Genomic DNA, 7,646 nt, shown 5'->3' with positions numbered 1-7,646 from the left:
AACTTAGGTGAAATGGATCATTTATGAGCTAACTAAGGTGTTTTTGAGCTAACTAAGGTGAAATGGATCTTTTTTGAGCAAACTTAGGTGAAATGGATCATTTAAGATCTAATTTAGGTGAAATGGATCGTTTTTAGCTAACTTAGGTGAAATGGATCGTTTAGGAGCTACTGTAGGTAAATTGGGTCATTTTAGAGCTAACTTGGATAAACTGGATCATTTATAAGCTAACCTAGGTAAGATGGGTCATTTTGGAGCTAACCTAGGTAAAATGGATCGTTCATGAGCTAACTAAGTTAATTATGCAATTTTTGACATAAGTAAGCTAAGTACATATCGTTTTAGAGCTAACTTAGGTAGAATGGATGGTTTATGAGGTCAGTAAGCTTATTAAGTCATTTTGGAGGAAAAGAAGCTAACTCTAGGTCATTATGGTAAGCATATTGGAGGAAATAAAGCTAAGTCTAGGCCTTTATGCATTTGTTAAGCAAAACACTAGAGAAACTTACCGTGATCACGGAGGTGTAGGACCGGGCTGGCTCGCGCCGGTAGCTGGAGAAGGAGCGGGCTGGCTCTCGCCGGTAGCTGGAGAAGGATCGTGCGATGCGTTTCTGGAGTTAAGCTGCACCAAAGATCATTTCCAATGTCTCGTTAGCGTTATGACACTCAAATGTTAAGACTAGCAAGTAATGTCCATTCAAATTAAACTCACCGTGCTCCCAGGAGCAATCACTGGCATCGGCGGAGCGGTCTGACCGGACTTCTCGCACACAGACTGCACATTTGGTTTTCGCAACAGAGTCATACTAGTTAGTAATGAGACTCAAATGTTAAGACTAGCAAGTAATCTGCAAAAGAAACTTACCACAAGGAGCTCGTACATGGCCCTTGCCTGCATGTCATTCCGTGCCCTCTCCTCCTCCAACATCTTTGTCGTCCTCTCCTCCAACTCCCGCTGCCTCTCCGCCGCCTCCGCCAGAAGTTTCTCCGTTCTATCTCTCTCACTCTGTATAGCAGCCTGCAACACCACTCACATGACCATTTGTAATCACTGATGGAAGCGCACACAATGTAATGGAGAAAGATAGTTGAGTACGTATAACTAACCTTGAAGGCAAGTTGGACTGGCCGTTCACGAGGCCTTATCTCAGGAGCGGAGCTCGACTGGCGCGTCTTGATTTCCGGGAGGGTGCTAGGACAACGGATAAGTCCATCTCCCATGGCTATGGAGCCATGGGACCTCCCGCCACCAGATATCATCAGCAGCTCTGTATCAATGGGACCCTGGCTCGGGTTAAAGTCCTCCCCTTTCCTCGCCTTCCCCTGATCTCTATATTGCACGAGCTTGTCGTGGGCGGAGATGTTGGTGAAGTTCTTTGGATCATCGAGGTCAGACGCAGAGAATGCATTGACTTTCTTGTAAGGGCCAGTGTGGGCCATGGCATACAGGTCATACACCTCTGGCACCTTATCCGCCTTATTGTAGCGTGCCTGAAAGAGAGAAACAAAGTAAATTAGTAATTAAAGGGATAAAGCTAGTATGATGAATGAATTGCATGAATCATGAAGCAAACCACATACCCAGTTCCGCCCGTACTGAAATAAGTTGGAACTGCCTTGGTGGTGTGGCACACCTTCCATTTGGGCACGTTTGTCCTTGGCCTCTTTGTGGGTGGCCAGCCATTCTTCTGAGCACCACGCATTGACCAACACCTCCCAACAATCCATCCAATCCGCACACCATCTCGGAGGGGCCTAAGTTAGCAAATAGAAACTTGAGCGCTAAGGCTATGAATTACTAAATGATGGAAGTAAGTACAAGGCCTTAAGAATTACCTTCATGCACTTCTCCTTACTCAAGAACTTATCGCGGCACTCCTGCTTGGGCTTCTTGATACCACGCCCGGCGTAGTAGTCTTGAACAGCCTGCACCCGAACCTCATGCCGTAAGTTCTGAAGTAGGCGCTTGCACTCCTTGTGGATAACATGATCCGCCTCCTCCTCGTATCCCTCCTCACACCTGTAGAATGTCTGCAATCAAATGAGATGATATTGATTAGTACAATTAATAACTAGCTAGTTGAAGATTTTTAATTGTGTAAAGGAGCAATTACCCAGAACTTTCTGATCACGACGTCTGCCCTCGTCTTGCACAAGACACCGTCGATAATCTCACCCGCCGAGGCCGGGGCAGCCAAGTAGTGCTCCCAAGTCAATCCAACCTCTGGAAGCCGACCCTCACCAGACAATGTGACAAACCCCGGGAAGTTTTGCCGAATCAGAACTCCAAGGACGGAGTTGGGCCGGCGGACACTTTCATGGTGGTCCCAACCCCTGCAGCATGACAAGGCCAACACATCAGTTATTTGAAGAAACGTGAATGCAGAAGGTACAAAAAGATTAAATGCACTTACCTCTCCCCATCAGGGAAAATCAACCACCTCTATTCGCGGGTCGCCGGCACGGACGGGAGCCGTGTAGCACCACGCTGGTAGACGTTGCCCCCCTCCTCCCCCTCCTCATCAGTCGGCTCCCCGCCATCATCAGCATGGCCACTCGGCTCCCCGCCATCCTCAGGTTGACCCGACCAGGTACCCCATCCAGACGTGTGCTCCTCCGGGGTCTCGTGGGCCCAAGTCTCGTGGGCCAAAGGCCCGTCGACCCGAGGCTCGTGGGCCGAAGACTCGTGGACCGGAGGCTCGTGGACCGGAGTCCGTGCAGCCTCCTCCTCAGATGAGTCCACCCTAGCAGTCACGTGCTCGGGTGAAACAGCTGGGGGCGGTGGCGAGGAAGGCGCCGTAAGAGTCACCCTACCTCCTCTCCCGCGACCACGTGCTCCACCTCCTCTCTTCTTCTTACCTCGTCCCCTGCTGGGCACCGCGGTCGACGAAGAAGGGCCCGGCGGTGTCGCCATACTGTCCAGCAACGCTCGGCGGAGAGGTGCGTGTGGAATGGAAGACCTCGCACCATGCGCCGACGAAGAAGGGGCCTCGGCGCGCTCCCGACCAGCGCCCACCATCTTTCAACACCTGCCATGACAAAGAATAAACGAAATTAGTACAACATAAAAAAAGTACCGACATGACTAATAATATGTATATCACTTAAGTGTATCATCATCAAGTACAACATAAAAAAATTGAATACCTGACACTACTAATAATCTCGATCAGTATCATTAATAAATGCATAATCATCATCATCACTATAATCAATGATGGGCTCATAGGGTTCATTGGCATCAACATGTGCAAGGCCACCTTGACGTAATCGGTCAAGCATTGACAGGTCATCCGCAACAGTAACCTCTTCTTGTTCCGGCTCTTCTTGTTCCTCCTCTGGGGTGATGTCGGATTCATTGTCGTTGTCTACTTCAATGTTTTGGGGTGAAGTATAGCGGTTCTTGAAACGCTTTTTGGAAAGACGTGTCTCTTGGAAGAATTCTCCTTCATATGTGTCTGGGTTAATGTGAGGTTCATAATCCTCTTCCTTTGGGGGAGAAAGTCTAGCACGTGGCGGCACTTCATAAACGACATCCCAACCTTTCAGATTTGGATTAGTTTGGCAGGCCCACGGTAGATAGAATACTTGGGTTGCATGTTGAGCCATAATATAGACATCAGGAACATCTAAATGAGTGCTTTGGTTGATTTCAACTAGCCCTATATGTTCATGAGTCCTTCTAGTCTCCTTCGGCTGAAACCAATAACATTTGAAGACTACGACATTCGGTGGGTTTTCACCATAGAACAGAAGTTCATAAATTGCTTCAACTCTCCCATAATACTCGGTACCTCCTTCGCCGATAGCAGATACACAACAATTTGTAGACTTTCGGTCGGCCATAGATAGCTCTTTGCCATAGGTACAAAAGCGATACCCGTTGATGTCATACTTGTCAAATGAACGGACCTTATAGTCAAAACCATTAGCGACTTGTCTCAATTCGGCGTCCATAGACTCTGAATTAGCCTACAAGTTTAATATGAAAGGATTGTTGCATTATGCACAAATTAGCGAATGAAATGAAATTGTCTAATAGAAATTACCGTTTGTTTGAACCAAGAGATGAAACCGGGATAGCCACCTCCTTGCTTTGCGAGAAGCTCATACTCTTCGACGGAATCCTTTTGGATCTCCGCTCCATACAAGAATATGGCGACGTATCGACTGTATGACATATCCAGGAATAAGAGTAGTTCAAAGGAAATAGAAGTTGCGAAACAATGTACCGAGAACTTACTCGATGTACGGCCGCACTTCTATCAGGTTGTTGAAGATATACAACGAAATGGTCCGCCATTCTTCGTTATCCAAAGATACTAGATGTGAAACACTAGCTGGTGCGAGATTCCCTTTGAATAGGCTGAGGTTGGATCCACCCTTTTTAGGCTCGTCAGCATTGTACCGAGGCTTCGGATTATGCAAATGACGATTTTTGGCTTCGTAGTGCGCTGTTATGAAGTTTGCCGCCGCCTCTATGATGAATGCCTCAGCCATCGATGCTTCAATTCTACGTTTATTTTTACATTTTTCTCGAAGCGTCTTCTGCATCCTCTCAGTTGTGTAGCACCAATGATTTTGCACGGGCCCCCCAATCTTGCCTCGGTCGGGAGATGCAAAATCAAATGCTGCATTGGATTAAAGAAGCCCGGTGGAAAGATCTTCTCTAACTTGCAGATCAACTCCGGCGCCAACTCTTCCATTTCTTCTAGCACGCCAGGCGATAGTTCTTTCGCACAAAGAACACGGAAGAAATAGCTGAGTTCTGCCAGTACTAGCCATTCATCCTCAGGGATGAAGCCACGCAACATCACTGGCATTACCCGCTCAATCCATATGTGCCAATCATGACTCTTGAGACCAAATATCTTCAGTTTATTAAGATTCGCTCCCCTCTTTAGATTCGTTGCATACCCATCGGGGAACATCAACTGCTGTTGCACCCACAAGAGAATTTCCTTCATAGCTGGCCTTCCAAGATTGAACCATGCCTTTGGCTTCGTCCAGTTCCGCTTTCCTTTCGGTTCTTTCATGTTTTGTAACGGCCTATCACATAGCGCCTCCACATCGACTCTAGCCTTAGTATTATCCTTTGACTTCCCATCTATGCCGAACAATGTACCAAAAAGTGCCTCGGCGATATTCTTCTCAGTGTGCATCACATCGATGTTGTGTGGGCAAAGGAGGTCTTTGAAGTAAGGCAGATCCCATAAGCATGTTTTAAGAGTCCACGCGTGCTTAGTATTATACCCCTTGAAGTACCCTGGATGTTGTGGATCTGGCTCGAGAGCATTTAACTGATCTAGGGTCTGTTGGCCTGTCAATGCAGGTGGTGCAGAGTTTTTGACAACTCTACCACTGATGAAGTTCTTTTTGTCTTTCCTGAACTTATGGCGAGGATCCAGGAACTGTCTATGCATGTCGAAGCAAGAAAACTTGTGACCGACTTGAAGCCAACGAAACTCAAGAGCTCCCTTGCATGTGGGGCACGGGAACCTTCCATGCACACACCAGCCAACGAATAGTGCATACGCCGGCAAGTCATGCGTCGAGTACATATACCAGACACGCATTATGAAGTTCCGTTTGCTAAAGGCGTCGTATGTCTTGAACCCATTATCCCAGGCTTCTTGCAATTCGTCCTTAAGCGGCTGCATGTACACATTCATATTTTTGCCCGGATAGTTGGGTCCTGGAATTATCAACGTCAGGAAAATGTTCTTTCTTTGCATAATCTGTCCGGGGGGGAGATTGAGTGGAAAGACAAATACGGGCCAACAACTGTATTGGGCTGCCGTCATACCAAACACACTGAACCCATCCGTGCTGATGCCGACTCGAGGATGCCTCGGATCTGCTGCTTTGTCAGCATGTAATTCATCAAACTTTTTCCACGCAACACCATCCGATGTGTGTACCATCATCAGATTCCCATCTGCATCTAGTTCGGTTCTTTTGCCTGTTTTGTGCCATGTCATCTGTCTGGCCGTCTCTTCGACCATGAAAAGACGTTGAAGTCTTGGTACGATTGGCATATACCGAAGAACAATAACGGGGATTTTGGTCTGTGTCTTCTCACCCATACCGTTATCTACCACAATATACCTGGAAGACTTGCAAATGGGACAATAGTTCAAGTCCGCATAGTCAAGCCTAAATAAGGCACATCCTTTCTCACAGGCATGTATCTTCTCATAGGGCATCTTCAGTGCACGGAGGATTTTGTCCGACTGATACAGGTTTGCAGGCATTACATGGCCTTTGGGTAGAAAGCGTCCAAATACTGTCATAATTGCGTCATAGCATTCTCTGCCCAAGTTGAACCGAGCCTTCAGAGCCATTACTTGTGAGATGCATCCAACTGACAAAGCTCAGTGTGCTCGTGGAGCGGACGTTTCGAAGACTCCAACATTTCATTAAAGGCCTTTGCAGATTTCTCCATCTCCTCGTCCGAATCCCGAGCATCATCATAGCCTTGCACCATGTTTTCCATCCCGGTACCATGCTCGTCGGTGCGATGACGATCCACCTCAACTCGGTCACGTTGGGCAGACTCACCATGAAATGTCCACACCGTATAATCGGGCGTAAAACCACTCTTCTGCAGGTGTTTGCCCATTTCAGCCTCTGTCTTCTTTTCCCAATTGCTGCACCGGAAACAGGGGCACCAGGTTTTCTTTTGGCCATTTGCAAATGCGGCTTGCACAAACCCCTTAGTTTTTGTGAACCATTCAGCGCTCCATTTGTTCTGACCAGTGTGACCGGTATACATCCACGCACGGTCACTCATCTTAACTTTCAGAGCTACTGGGCACACAACAATTATATATGTAATTCACTATGTATATATTCATCAGTTGATCTACTTTGTCAATTTTATTACGTCCATGCAACCTACACTCTAATAGGTAATGATAGGTCCTAATCCCACCCGTGTATGTGTAGATTGGGTTCATTTTCCCATGCTATGCTCCGGATCCGACGCAAAATTTCGGCAACACCTCCCCGTTGTTCTCCTGATACACGTCTCTGCAATAAACAGAGAGGATGTGTACCCGGAGAACAACAGGGGAGGCACTGATGAAATACATGCGTCGGATCCGGAGCAAAGCATATGGGAAAACGAACCCAATCTACACATACTCGGGCTGTCCATGGATAGCGTTGGACAATTCGAAAGAATCAAGGTTATAAATATGCAAATGCATGCATATTTATAACTATGACGCTTTCGAACGGGAGACACATATTGGTTACGCATACTGATGATTCAAGACACATATATAGCTAGCTATCAAGTTTCATCGGAATAGATTAAATAATTAATGGGGGAGGAGGACTTGTCATTTGTGCTCACCCACGAACGAAGGGGCAGAGCTCGTCAAACACACGGCGAGGTCATCGAACACCAAACCTCGCAGCGATGAAACAACTGCACATTTAAAACTACACGATCAACACAATTATATATGATGTTTTTCATAACAAAATCGAAAAATATATGACCTAACTAATAATTCACAAATATATGACCCCGTCGGCCTCTGGAAGGCCAAAGAACACCTTTTCGGGAGGTGTCCGTGGTCGGGGTGTCCTGTCGGTATCGGGGTGCCGTGTCGGGGTCGGGGTGCTGTTTCGGGGTC

The sequence above is a fragment of the Triticum dicoccoides genome, chromosome 6A (assembly GCF_002162155.2).
Source record: "Triticum dicoccoides isolate Atlit2015 ecotype Zavitan chromosome 6A, WEW_v2.0, whole genome shotgun sequence".
NCBI lineage: Eukaryota > Viridiplantae > Streptophyta > Magnoliopsida > Poales > Poaceae > Triticum > Triticum dicoccoides.
Note: the sequence above shows the minus strand (reverse complement) of the source record.